The sequence below is a fragment of the Tasmannia lanceolata genome, unplaced genomic scaffold (assembly GCF_043159265.1).
Source record: "Tasmannia lanceolata isolate RefF3 unplaced genomic scaffold, GAP_Taslan_0.1 ptg000003l, whole genome shotgun sequence".
Taxonomy (NCBI): Eukaryota; Viridiplantae; Streptophyta; class Magnoliopsida; order Canellales; family Winteraceae; genus Tasmannia; species Tasmannia lanceolata.
The window spans coordinates 25,369,995-25,385,747 of record NW_027518680.1 but is presented as its reverse complement, the minus strand read 5'-3'; positions in this window follow the sequence as shown (position 1 = coordinate 25,385,747).

Genomic DNA, 15,753 nt, shown 5'->3' with positions numbered 1-15,753 from the left:
GTTTGAGCAAAACCTAACCAAACCAATGTTTTAAAACTCCAAATTTCACCCCAAGGTAGGTTAGAGTCCCACCGAGGTCCCTGCAAGATTTCGTCGAAATCCGAGAGCGTTTTCCTAGCGAACGGGATGGGAGAGTGTCCCTAGTGTAAACCAAAAGGGGGGTGGATTATCCTGGATAGGGCCGAACCTGGGACGAATAGGACAAAACTTGCGGGCGCGCCATATCAAAAATCGCGCGCCCATCATTTTTAAGTGCCAATATCAACCCTCATATTACCTATAAAATAAATAAAAAATTCGTTTAAAGGGAGGATTTCATTTTCCAGATTGAGAGAAGAGAAAGAGCGAGAACTTTCCCCCAAATCCCAAACCCTAATTCCAATTTCCTTCTTTCCGATCGATCACCGGCTTAGCTCCGGCCAAGTTCTGATCAAGAAATTTTTATCATTCTTCTTCTTATCCCTCTTTGAATCTAGTGATTTCTCTGTGTATTCCCTTTAGAAATCCTAGTTTCACAAAACCTTAGATCTGTCCCTTCAAAAAACTCAGATCTATAAAAAAAAAAAGCATAGATCTCTGTGCTTTCCGATCATCCTCTTTGGTAGATCTTGCCAGATTCCGGCTTAGCTCCGGCGAGTTCTTTCATCATTTCCGGTCACTAATTCCGCGATCTTGTCCGCATGATGTTTAATGCTGCTGTAAATTTCAGATCTGAGTGATTTGCCTCGATTTCTCGTTGCTATCAACCTTAAATCAAGCGGAGATTAACCCGATCACTTGCAGATATTGTTATTAGTGAGTAAATCGAGGAACAAGTGTAAAGGAAAGTATTTTTTTCATCATTTTTGACTTGTTTCATTGATTTATATATGATTAATGGTGTTTGATTTATTGTTTGCCTAAATATATAATTCCTGTTGAAGATTTGTGATTTTATCTCTTTTAGTTTGAAAAGTCTTTATGTTTTATTATAAGAATTCTATTCATGAAATGTGTTTAATAATTATCATAACGAAGAAAATCTTCTCTCTATTCCTAATGACTTTTAAATAATGGATGATGTGAGAGAACTTTTATACAACTATTTAACAAGGAGTTTCACGTGATTTAATTCGGAAAAGCCCAAACCGGCTTGCTGTTTATACAAATCAATTCTACTTCATTTACTTCATATTTTCCTTGATTATTTTCATTCAAAACCAGTACTTCAACATCGGTTTAGTTATTTTAATTTGTAATTTGCATGATATTATCTAAGCAATGTTAAGAAGACAGGGAGATGGACATTAGGGCCATGTTTTTTGGAAAATTCTGTCATTTTAATATGGGAGGGAAAATCTTATGGTTAAGGCTTCTTGAGAGGAGTGGCAATATAAGTTGAAAATCTCTGTTTCACTCGCTTAAGAAGAGCAGTCTTTGCATCAAGTAGGATTAAATATTGGTGTGTATTTGTGTTTAAAAAGAAGAAGAAGAGGAGGAGAATAATGTTTTTGATCTAAAAGAATGAGAGGAATTTGTGCATTTGTGTATGATGATGTAATTCCTCTAATAAGGTGTTTAGAAGGCTGATGATTGAATCTTTATTTTGTGAGAGCGTGTGTCATAGACAGGCTACAATAGCGATGAGTCATAAAGGTGAGCCGATATTTGAACACCTGTGTTAGGATTCTTTTAGTTCGTTTCATCTAGAGTACTTTTCATTGTTTTTGTTGGGGGTAAAGGTAGTATTAATATATTCATCAAGAGATTAATATATTTATAAGCATAATCCTTCTATATATTTGTGGAATATTTAGAATGTTGTTTGGAAAATCGGAGTTATGAAGTGTTTTCACTGTGATGCTTAGGTGGGGTCATATATCATCATTTACTTTGATATAATATAGGTCTTTGGTTAGATGGTTGTTTATGTACAAAGAATAAGCACATATTCATTTAGTTTACTTTAACTCTAGGACAGACCCATGCTTTTGTATAACTTTTTTTTTTTTTACCACCCTTAATAATTAAATAGAGTTGAAGTATTTTTAATGGGTATCTTGATGAGCTAAGATAGAATGTTTTGGTTGCTAACTTTGTTGATGCCATTATGATGATAATGAAGAGCAAGTAGAAAGAGTGCAGAAGCTTCTTAAAACTGCATTTTTGATAAGATTGCTCGCCAAATCTGCTTTGGTCTTCTTAATCCCGCTATTGATGGTGGAGACGGTCAATGTTCACTTTGTACAGAATAATTCTAATGAATAGCTCTGTTTGTGAGTCAAGTTTATGCACACATTTGTTGAGGATAAAAATTCTGGTTGCTTGTTATTGAAGGCTCAACGCTAAAATGTTATTACTAGAGGTTTTCATTTATCATTTTTCCTCATTTGGCTTTCATTTAAAAAAAAAAAAAGGAAATCCCAACATTAATTTTCAGTTGTACAGACAAGTTAGGTGGTTCAACCTTTAATCTCATCTAATAGTATAAGCGATGGTTGAGTAGTTAATTCAAGTCAAAATGCTTTGATGCTACTCAAAGGGAATTGGATTTTTTTTACTGTTTCGATATATTTTCCTTCACTGCCATAATGTAAGACGTCAATTCTCCCCTGCACTTTAATGAAACATATGCAAATGATGTATTTTATTTTCATTACATTAAAAAAAAGGGGGGGTTGAACTTGTTTCATTATGAGTACATGACTTTAGAAATATTCATGGCCTTTCCTATTGTTCACATCAAACTTTGTGTTAGCATTTTAAATCTATTCCCAATGAGTGTATTTTATTGAGGCCATACTTTATGAGTAAAGTGCATCATATGTAGAGAAGAATTTCACTTTCTTAGGCAATACATTTAGCCTTTGTAATATTCATTACCTGAATACATTTTTCTTCATACCTTACTTCATATGAAGCAGATCGATTGGAACTCACTATTACATTGCATTAGAAGAACAGCCTAGTTCCATTCAAATTTTCAAACGATTATACTTTTCAAAGAATCTGCCTTAAGGTTTTCTGTTTGCTTGTCATGTGAAAGACATTGATTTGGATATGCCTTTCAAATGGGTTTATGCCACTCGTTTCAATTAATGCCATTTTAGTAAGTTGCTTGAATATTGAAGGTGTTCAGATCATAGCGTGTCTCAGTGAGTTGATAATTAGTGGTACTGATAATGGTTAAATAATGGTGGCTGACATGTTGTTTAGATATTGAAATTGTACTTGATAATTGTGAAATTAGGGAGGATAGATTTGTATCATTTTGTGAGCTTAAGTTGCATAGTTTTTCTTTGTTTTAGCTCTAATCTAGCTTAAGTGGTAGCATAGGGTTATTTTTTATTTGTTACTTTTATGTCACTGTTATCTTTGATCAAATAAAGATTTTGTACATTATTAGTTCAGATTTTAAACCAAAAACCATATTCCCATACAGTTACATATTTTGAATGAAAATCTGAATACTTATTAAATTTGATTGGACATATTTTTTTTAGAGTCTAAAAAAAAGGGGGGGGAAGCTTTAATATAGTTGTAACAGCATAGATAATTAACTTTTATAGATGGTGGTTCAAATTACTCTAAGGGAATGGCATACACATAGCCAAGTTTTGGGCTGCTATACTTATATTGAAACTTGGAAATACTGTTGTGAAAAGAATATGGTAATACTATTATTATTATGATTTTTCTCAATTCCCAACCATATATTGACAGATGTACAATTTTAGATTGCCTTTTTTCTTTTGTTAAGTTTTCATGAATACCTTTCTAGTTATAGTTTTCATCTGACAAATCTTTTAAACACTATACTGTGTATTTTGTGCATTCTATTCACTTTTATTAATGAAACCATTGATGTTAGCATTATCATATTTGAAATTAGATAAGTCTCTCTGTTTTTTGTCAAGTTTGGTAAGACCCTTAAGGAGCAATGTCTTTTTTTTTTGTCAGCCAAAATAGAACCCTGCCTCATTTTTTTTTTACATGAATATATCAGTATAATTATGTTTAGGTATATGTCTGTTTCTCTTACTCATTGATGGAGAATAATATCAGTTCCACTAGGCTTTAATAGTTCCATAGCTCTAATTTTGCTTATCATCTCAAAACAGTATATTAGAGGATCCAATTTTGTTCGCACAAGATGAATTCCTAAAATATTTGCTGTGATTAAAGAGTAAATTTGCTGGTACTATTTATGTTATATGATTTAAGGATGCCTGAATATTTTAGATAGCATGAACAATAAAGTTTCTTGTCAATCAAATAGATAAGTGAATAAAGATTATTGTATCTTTATACTGCCTTTATACTGTAAGATAAGATGATAGTCTCATTTATACTTTGGTGTATTGATATTAGTGTTATCAGAGTAGACTATCCCCGTTTTCTTCTTAATCTGTTTGTGGAGACCATTAAAATGTTTGATTTTTAAGATATAGTAAAAAGCAAATTTATTCATATTTTCATTTGAGATAATGAGATTATGCCAATTTTATAATGATCAGTTAGTGCATGATTAAATTCTAATAGCAGATTGAGTTGATTTTTTTTAGTCAATTGTTATTTTCTACTTTAGGCTGATTTTGTTCATAAGATGGAGGCTTGAACATGTGTTCATATTTTAGGAATTTTGGAAAATCATAGTGATTTAATTAACAAGATGTACATGTAGACATTTTTTTTAATCCAATATTCATTGTATGTCTTAGTAGTTATATCTTATCCATTTTGTTTTTATAGTAGTAGTGTTAATGAGTTTGGGCTTGTATAAGTCACCTCTCTTGGATGTATGTTGGTGTTCAGTAGCATTGTTGAGTTTTCATATTGTTGTGAATATCATCATTGGAATTCAAGGTGATTTGCAGTAATTTATGCTTAGAGTCAGTTTTTTCTTTTCATTTCTTCTTCGAAAGTTGCTAAATCCTTTTACCACCCTAGCCTTTTTTAGAGCTTCTTAGACAGTAGTAGCCTCCTTCATTATGAAAGGGCGATGAAGGCGCTAGCCTAAGCCCATATGTAGAGGGACACACCTTGTCATGGTAGTACCCCTTTTTTTTCTTTCTCCTTCTTTAGATAGAAGTTTCTTAGTTTTTTTTTAGACACCCTTTGAATCTTTGCTCTTTCTCATTATGAAAGGGCGATGAAGGCGCTAGCCCAAGCCCATCCTTAAGGGACTTGCCCAGTCCAAATAGCACTCCCCTCTTTTAATTTGGAAGACTCGCCCAGTCTTTTAAATACCTTTAAATAATTAGATTCTCCTTCTCATTGCATGGCAATGAAAGAGATATCTGGAGCCCCTCTCTTTTTGGAGACTTGCTTAGTCTCATTGACACCTCTCATTGTCTACCCTCTTATTTTTAGACGTACTCAGTGTTTAGAAACCCATTCATTGCTAGGGCGATGAAGGCGATAGCCCAAGCCCAGTCTTAAAGGAGCTTACCTGATGTGGTAGTACCCTCTGCTCTTATCTCCCTTTCTTTAGGTCGAGAGTTTGTAATCTTTTAGATGTATATCCTTTAAGACCTTAGGCTCCCCTATTCATTGCAAGGGCAATGAAAGAGTCATCTAGAGCCCTCTTTTAGGAGACATGCTATGTCTCGACAGAAAATCAAACCTTTTAGGGAGACAAGCTATGTCTCAGCAGATAGTCATACCCATTTAGGGAGACAGGCTATGTCTCATACAGAAAGTTCAAACCCTTTGGAGACAAGCTATGTCTCAGTAAAAAAGGTCAAATCATTCAGAGACAGGCTTTGTCTCATTGGTCATAGTTGACCTCCCTCTCTTTTAAAAGACATGCCTTGTCTCATTAGCTCCTCCTTCTTAGAATTACTAATTTCAGAGTCAGTCATTCAGTTTCAAGAGTCAGTCCTATCATCATAGGGGTTAGGATTCTATCCAACCTCTCACCAAATCATTTTTTTTATCCACTCTTGCAAGGTATAGGATGCTGTCCAACCCTTGCAGAGTCGTGATTCTGTCTTTTTCCCCCGCAAAGCATAGGATGCTGTCCAACCTTTGCGGGATATCAGGAGTCTGTCCTCCCCTTATGATGATAGGATTTTGTCCTCTTGTGTTAAAAATAACAAAAAACATCTGAAAAATCAAAAATCTCAAAAGTCTTTAGTCATTAAGAGTAGTTAGGAATTCTGTTCCGAACTACGTTGGCTTGATCCCTCTCAACAGGGTACGTAGTGCAGCTTGGGGATTCACATCCCAAGTCCAGCCAAACTTTCAAAAATAAACATTTCAAACATTCAAAAAAATACAAAAATTATTCAAAACCTTTTCAAAAATATCTTTCTCCTAGAGTTAGGAGTCTGTCTTAGCTGTTTGGGGCATTTTAGAGTTAGGAGTCTGTTCTGATTTGTTGATATGGTGTGTCCAGTCGTGTGAGTGTCCCTAGAGTTAGGAGGCCTCAAGTTGATCGGTTAGACATTTAGTCGAACCGATGGCTAGACTAGGAAGCATATAGTCAGCCCATAGTTTTCTTTAGGATGCACAGCCTAGTTACACATAGAATGTTGGGCCCACCTGCATTAGCTTAATGGCTAATCAACTTGCATTAGTTAGGGTATATAGAGAGTCCTAAAAATTACAATTCACTTGAATTTAAGCAATCGTACAAAAAAGCTTTAAAAAAATCAGTCGAGTCTAGTGGATCAAGTCTAGGATAGCGGTTCTAGATGGTTAGGCATTGTAGTTTAGAATAGGTCATCGAACTACGTTGACTCCGATTCTTCCCGAGGCCGGGATACGTAGAGCAGCTGGGATGGACGGCCATCTTGGTCCGAGTCAATGCATTAGAGTTTTAGGATTCATTTTATCCAGTCATGTATAGAATTAAATTGTGTTGTGTGTTTTGCTGTGTTTTCTTACTTTCATGTACAGAACCTATACCTTTAGGTGTAGCATGCATGTGTTTGCACAGCAGAATTTAGACACCAATTAGGTATGACACTCATAATCTAACTATTCTTAGGCGACGCTTCTTTCATTTCTTTTATGTGTGCTTATTATTCATCTCCGAGACATGCATGATTAGATAGACGTCTTCTCGGAAATATTCGTTCCCATTTCATATGACTTTCACCCAAAACTCTTCAAAATTATTAAGTAAATGGCATAAGAGACCAGGTGTTTGTACTTGGGCGGATGAGGTGCTATTTAGACCTTTCGAATTCGTAACCAGGCACGAACCTTTTTTTATATCTCTGGTTATCCGTTGCAACAGAGCATAGTATGGGATCCTTGGCCCACTTCCTTGGATGGCGACTCTTCTTTGTTTAAGGTACGCCTCGAATCTGGGCTAGTCCCCGAATCGAGAGGTATCTCACCTTTGTATCGCCACTCATGCTGTGAGGGGCACTTCTTTTGAGAGTTCCTTGGTAGAGCTCTCCATTCACGTGGATGATCCATTGAGACGTAGCGCCTCTCGGATCGGGGTCCACAACGATCAAATCGAATTCGCCCGGAGGATTTTCTCAACACATCCCCTTGCTGAATTTCAAGTTTTGTTTTTCATCAAGAACCTATCAAGAAGAGCTCAAAATTCACAATTCTACCCTAGATTTGAAAGTTTCCAAGAATTTGAAGCTTCACGCATTTTCGTTTGCATCAATTTTGAGGTTGATGGGGAACTCGATGACAAGTTCTTTCAAGAAAAGGAGTTTGATACAGGAGCATCCCCTAGAACTTTCTACATCAGTCCTTGCATGCTCATTTGGGAGGTTTAGTGTAGATTTCCTTGTCTTCCTCATTACTTGTATGTTGATGCAGTTTGGTTATTTGAGTTTTCTTTGTACTTTTTGGTCATTTTAATTCTAGTAAGGGTAGAATAGTCTTTTTACATGCATGGGCTGCCTTTAAAAGGCCATATTCTCTCTCATTTGGACCGTTTTTGAGATTTGAATTGGAGATTGTAGAGATTCCTACTTGCAAGAAATTAGAGAGAGATTTTCTCTTCCCTTCTATCTTTGTCATTTCTTTTGAAATTGGAAATTAAGATTACGTTCTTCTAGCCTTTGATCCTCTTTGTTCATTTTCATCTTGCTTGATGCAATATTTTCTATCAGTTCTGAGTGTTCTTGCATCCCCTTGCAAGAATTAAGATTTTTCCACCGAGATCCGAATTTTTTGTCGAATCCGACGGCGCTTCCACGCACACTTGCATCAACACCCCCTCCCCCCTCCCAAAAAAAAAAACGAAAGATAAATAAATAAATAAGAGGGGCCACACGTATGTGTGGGTCAGTTGGGGGAGGGGGGTGTTGAAGTATAAATGATTAAATAACACCTGTAGTAATTTTCACATTCCACCTCCCTTTTATGCACACGTGCACACAGGTGCCTTGAGCTGGGTCGAGCCATATGAGTGAGGCCAAGCTAAAAGAATATATGAGAAATCATTTATATACATGTTCAGTTCTTCTGAATTTTACAATGCATAGATAAATTCTAGAATGTAAAAATCAAAGCATCATAATAGACTTAGAGGTCTGTTAGTATAAAAAAGTTCGGATCATCTACTGTGACGTGTGCGGAAAAACAAGGAAAAGAGTTAGAATCCCCACTGTTTGGGGGTAAAATCAGCATCCTCGTGATTTTGACACGTCGCAAAGGCACGTCTAACCGTACTCCGCCACGCCCAGCGCGCGCCGTCATAGATTCGAAGGGGCCATCCTCACCTCCCTAAGAACCAATTAGCTCCCCACAAGGATGATGATACACAGTGTAGAGCCATTATTAACCCCAGCCCAATTATGCCGCGACACATCGTCATCACACCGAACTACGGTGCAAGGACTCTAAGTCTATAAAAGGCACCCCCTTGCTCAAAGGTACACAATCTTCTCCTTCTTCTTCCCCATAGGCATGCTTCTCTCCATGAACAAGTCTTTCTTAGATACAGTTGTGTGCCAATTTCTGACTTGAGCATCGGAGGGTGCCCCTGAGTCCATACTCCAGGGGACCTTCTAATGTTGTTCTCTTTGGGCTCAAACTATCCTAAACGGTCGGACTCATCTACAACGCTCTCCCGACACCAGTACGAATTTTGGCATTAACACCCACAAACCACGAAAACAATCCAAAAATGACCAAATAAATGGTCATTCTCTCTTTCATCTTTATTTTCAGAATGAATTTCCCTTTTGGAAGTTTCTTCCAAAGAGTTATACTACGAAAGACGATGACTATAGGGCTCAAGGTGATGAAGACTAAGGTCTCACATGGACATGTAAGTGCAATCAAGACGGTTGAACATGTTGAGTATCATAGGGCAACTCAAGTGGTTATGGTCTCTTGCCAAATGGGCATCCCTTGACATGATAATGGAGCACAAAAGTGAACGGCTTAGTTTCTGTTATCAAAATCCTAAAAGGAGCTTATTTTACATGGTGCAGCCCGTATAGTCTAGTATTTCTCAAAAAGTACTATACGGCCCACAACATTGGTTGATCCAAACTTTTCATTTGAAACGCAACAATCTATATAGGTGTTGTCTCAAAAATATCATTTCCATAGGATGATCTTAGCCCTTCAATCTACAGAGGAACCACATATTATGGAAACATCTAAGATCGGAGGGTTGGGATCGTCCAATGGAAATGATTTTTGGGGCACAACCTATTTATGTTGTGGCCCATTAAATAGACGGTTTGGATCATCCTATGGTGTGGGTTGTACAGTACTTTTTGAAATATACTAGAGTATATGGGCTTACATCATATAAAATCTCCTCTAAAAGAGGCTTCATGGATCAAAGGCTTAGATCATCCAATCAAGGTCTTCTCAAAGGCATTAATGACCAGGACTTGCCATAGCCGGTCCAACCCACAGATCCGATCACGTAAAGTAGGACACAGAGCACTAGCAGCCACCAGTCTTTATAGCATTTCCCTTTGCAAAAACACCCTTAGCTGACTTTTCGAAAAGAGACATGGGCCTTTTTTAAAAGCCCCTTCGAAAACTTCTTGCTAAATTTAAATTTCTTCCAAGATCTTTATCATCTCAACAAGACAACAACCACAATCAAGTCTCATGTGAGATCCAAGAGGATGACACATTTATCATCTCTAGCGTCCCGGACTATCCCCATCCTCAGATGGTGACACTTTCCTATCCCCAAAAGGGAAGAGAATAGTCATTAGAGTAGAAAGACCCCTCCTTCCTTCCAACCCATGTAAAAATCTCACGGATAGCTGGTGAGGACCTCGTTAAAATTGGGGGACACATCATTTCAAAAAGGGTCACATACAAGCTGTACATCACATGCATGTCTATCATTAAAGGAGCAATTTTAGAGCAGTACTCTCTCTCTCTCTCTCACCTTTTTTTGTATGGCTTTAAATGCTTTGGATGGAAGAGCAGGACACATGTCACCGTCAATAGTTAAGGATTCATTTGGTGACGATTATGATTCTATCTCTTGATTTTCGTTTGGTAACGATTAGGATTCTATCTCTTGATTTTGATATTGATTCTTGATTTTGTTTTTTATTATGATTTTATAGACCTGGCAAACGGGTGGGTCGGGCCGGGTCAACCCGTGGGTGATGCGGGTGCGGGTCACACGGGTCGGGTCCGGAAATGACCCGCATTTTTGCGGGTCAGAATTTAGGTGACCCGCGCGGCCCACGGGTGGCCGGGTCACCCAAAATTCATACAGTTGTTTATTTTGGAAAATATTATCACTGGATTTTGATGAGAGCGGTATGGCCGGCACCGTGGGATGATCCAAACCGTCCATTAGATGGCCCACAGGCTAAATAGGTGTTGCCCCAAAAATCATTTCAATAGGTTGATCCTAACCCTCCGATCTATAGAGGGTTAGGATCAAGTGATCAACCCTCTAACATTCAAATCGAAGCGTTGGGATCAACCTATGGTGCTAGCCATAACCTATTTAGGCATCAAACCCTTAAAAAATAGATTAGCATGACAAAATCACCATCCTTTGCATTAGAAAAAAAAGCCATCTAACTAGATTAGCATAACAAAATCACTACCCTTAAAAAAGCCAAGTGACCCGCTGGTGCCCGCGGGTTGACCCGACCCGACCCGTGTTTTTGCGGGTTGGGTCACCCGCGGGTTAGTTTTGATGGGTCACTAAAACTCAGACCCGTGCCCGCAAATTTGCGGGTGGGTCGGGTCGACCCACGGGCACGGGTCACGTTTGCCGAACATGTTTGGTAACTGAGAGAGAAGGTGCGATATTCAAATGTTGGCTTTAAAGACCAAGAATGTTTGTGAGACGAGTCTCAACAGGAGAGGAGCGTGTGATGCCTAATTCGAGCTCACCGTCATGACACAAGCACGATCCAAACCGTTTGTAATGTAATTTGTATTATGGAGATGCATCTGTCAAAGGAGTTAACCCTTTCTTTGTTACGATCTGTGTTATTTTTTGTAGTCTTTATTTTTGTGGTTGTTCTCCATGGAAATAGCAATAGGGGTTTATTTTATCCTTGAATAGATTTATATTATGTCTCGAATGCTATTCCATTTATGTTCCTATTGTCTATTTGATTACAATACGGGCACCAAAAGGCCCATATTTGTGATGGTTGCCTCCCACATGTGGGGGATTGGGGGAACACTCCAAAAGCACAGAATAAGAGTATTTTTAGTGAGATGAAAATTGAATAGTTTCCTATCAGGGTGAAACTTCTACATTGTAATTAGGATTGTAATGCTATACATGGTTGTAGAGAATGTAGGCACCATTGTCGAACCACAAAAGATTAGCTCTCGTATATTCGCATTTGATTTCTTCATTTGTTCTGTGCTTCCAACAAACTCAAGATTGTTGTTTTCACAACATATAGGCTTGTTATCCTCCATCTAGGTCGAGAACAACCTCAATAGGTAGGGTATAAGCCAATCTGAAGGGTTGATTCAAGATAAATTATCCAATCCCGCAGACGGCCTATCCAAGGTTTTCTTATCCCGTGGAGAACAGCTCCTTTATTACGGAAGAACCCATGAACATCAAGCTCCGATGAGATGAAATGTAGGTCATAAGACTAGCATGATCCAAATCCTTCATACATTTTTATTTATTTATTTTTTTGAAAGGTGACTTTTATTGTTAACAAAACAGATTACATCCGGGAGGGGACAAGGTGTCCCCTATAAAAAAGCAAAAGATACACTGATCTCATGAAGGGGAATCGTCACCCGAAACGACTTGAGATATGAATCGAGTTTCTGGTAGATTAGCCCCATCTTTCGCCAGGACATCCGCCACGGTATTTTCCGTTCTCCGACGGTGCCGCAGTGAGGGGTGGACTATCCGCACTAGATCCCGAATTTCATCGAGAATTTGATGAAGATGCCAAGGACCACGCCCCAAATTCTTTGCCCGCCCGATTACGTTAGACAAATCTCCTTCAATAATCAGCGGGCCCAAGTTATGATTTGCGTACCATCGCAATCCCGCTAAGAGAGCCTTCGCCTCGTCCTCGTTGGCATCACAGAGCCCACCTGGACCGGAGTATGTCATTATGGATTGGCCCTCAAGATTTCGAATGATTCAGCCTATACCCGCCTTCCCGGGATTCCCGATCGAGCTACCATCAAAGTTTAACTTGAGCCAACCCTCCGGCGGTGGTTCCCATCTCGGCAAAATTTGAGTGCGAATTTTCTTCTCCGATGCCACAGTTTCCCATTGTCTGAGGATAGAACCAACTGGGTAAGGGATTCCGCCGGATCGACGAGCCCAAGCTATAATTGCTAGCTTTACGTCCAGCAAGATGTACCTCCAAGATTTATCCTTTCCATTAAAAATCCGGCCATTGCGTTCATTCCAAATATGCCACAGTATAGCATAGGGGATAGCAGACCACATAGAATTGCCAATGCATCTGTTAAACATACCACCCCAGTGTGAAATAACCAATGATACGCGATTGAACATTACCCACGACACGCCAAAGAACGGAAGATAGCCAACCATACTCGGAAAACAAAAGGGCAGGTAATGAATAGATGATCGAGTTACTCTTCCTCCTTTCGACACATAATGCACCAGTTGACAAATTGGAACCCATGATGCTTTAGACGGTCGATTGTGTTGATACACTCGTGGGCAACAGTCCACGCAAATGCTGAGATGCATGGAGGAACTGCATTACACCAAACACGTGCACCAAACACGAGCCCGAGTAGAGTCAGGGTCCGTCCCCTTATTCAATTTACGGAAAAATGATCGAACCGAGAAAACACCCTGAGAATCAGGGCTCCAAATCCATTCATCTTCGACATTCGGAGACAGACAATGATTGGATAGATCAGACCATACTAAATGCATTGTATTTTGGTACAAGTTGTCTTGGATAGGATGGATTCAGAAAGATTTCTATCCCACAAATCATACATTATCTCTGCATCTATGTTATTCTTGCAAGGCTCATCTTGCATAATTGTGTGACGAATGGTGGATAATCTAAAACTATCTTGCAGAGCTTTTATATGGTGTACACATTTTAGCTGCGCGTATTTAAATAAAGAGTGCTGCTAGCAAAGAGGAAACCCGTTTTTGTAAGAATGGACCAGATCCTCTATTAGGGGTGGACATGGTTCCGGTTCGAACCGAGGAACCGAACCGAACCGGCACATATGGTTCGGTTCGGTTCGGTTCTATATGTATATGGTTCGGTTCCGGTTCCGAAATCCGGGAACCGGTGCAAATTCGGTTCGGTTCTGGGTTTCGGATTCCGGAACCGAAAACCGAACTGAGAACCGACCCTCACCTTAAGTCCTTAAAATCACCCCACGCCCATTTGATAAAATCACCCCACTCCTCATTTGATAAAATCACCCCACGGCGTTTTAATTCACCCCCTTTATAAGTTTTAACTTAAAACTAAAATCTAAAAACACAACAGAAACTCAGTTGAGATGGGTTGTCACTTGGTGAAGGGCCATTGGTGAAGGTTGGGTAAACCAAGAACCGAACCGAACCGAACCGATTATATATGGTTCTGGTTCGGTTCGGTTCCATACATATATGGTTCGGTTCTGGTTCCAATTTCAGGGAACCGAATATATATGGTTCGGTTCTGGGTTTAGCCCAAAACCGAACCGAACCGAACCATGTCCACCCCTATCCTCTATCATGACATGTGCCCCAAGAAAACAAAAAAGAGTATAAATCCCCACAAATGCCAAAATCCATGTGAAAATGAGCAAATTGTCCATTTTTATTCCCGAAAGAGCGGGATTTCATTTTCAAAGTGTTTTCCTTAAAAAATTACAGTAGAGCCCACCTTGTTCAAAGATCCACACCATTCATTTGTTAGGCCTCAACGTAAATAAGTTGTGCCCAGAAAAATCAACTCCATAGGTTCTTATCCCTCCAATTTGAAGAGATTTTTTAATCTGCTGTCTCCCTACCGAAAGGAGGTTGAGGATAATCCTATCGAGATAACTTTAGAAACACGGGCTATTTATGTTAGGGCCCGGCATATGAATGGTTCGGATCGTCAAACAAGATGGGACCCACTACATGGACAGTCCCTTTGTTTTCTTGTAAGCGAATCCACATCCTATGCATGTCATAACCCAAGAACACAAAAGAATCATGGGAGAGTTCTTGGTTAGGGAAGCCCCAATATAGTCAAGACTGGAAATGTAATTGGGGTGCAATCTTAAGCATCCTCTTTCAAGAATCTCCTTAATCCCTAGTTCCAATCTTTTTTGCCTTAATCGCAGGAACCTGAGTGTATGTCCCTCTTTTGTGATTTTTGTTGCTCCAACCAACAACTACTAGCATCATGATACCTCTTTAACTCTACAACTTTGTATGATGCCTCTAAGACTACTTTTTAACTTTACAAAATTGTACTATTTTTATTGCTTTTTTAAATGATATCTTCACCCCCTTTTCCAGCATTTTCACCCCCCTTGTTTCTCTTTTCCAAAAAGTGGATACATTTTTACCTTCTTTTGTTTGTTTTTTTTCTCAAAATGAAGTTATTTTAATGTAAAGATAAACTAAAGGTGAAAATGCTAAGAAAGGGTAATGGAAATATCATTTTCCTTTTTCCATATAAATTTTGAAATTAAATTGGGTAAAAAACCCTTTTTCGAAAATTAAAAAGTTTCAGAAGACCCATCTAAGAAATTCGGACACCTCTGCCCAATATTATCTGACGATTTCTCTCGTTCTCTTCACCAACAAGAGGAAGAGGTTTGTGGAGGACGACAAGTTTCGGGTTAAGCCGATGATGATTTCTGTTGTTCTCTTCACACACACACACAATTAATAGAATAATCGACAAGAGGAAGTAGAGGTTTGTGGAAGAAGACAAGTCTCCCTGTTGTTGATCTTATTTTGTAACCAAACAGTGGAAATTCAATCGAAACCCGATTTTCCCATTCCTGTCTCCTCCCTACATTCTACCAATCCCACTGCTATACATGCATCCAAACATACCCTTAGGCATCTAGAAGACGTATGTCTACATGAAGATCATTCTGCAAACATCATATTAGACTAAGCCCAATCAGAATCCTAGATGAAGTGCTTCTAGAGACCATGTAACTAGAGATGCAACTCAAGGACATTTTTGGGAATTTTAATGGATCTATAACCAAAAAAATTGGGGGATCAGGTTTGGGTTGATTCCAATTCATATTTTAGCAAAATATTAACCCAGCCAGACCCAAATTGCACCCCTAGTATCCATAGATAGATCGTTCCTCTAACATTACTAGACTGCATCTATTTAAGCACATAGACAGAGTTCCTCTATAGGC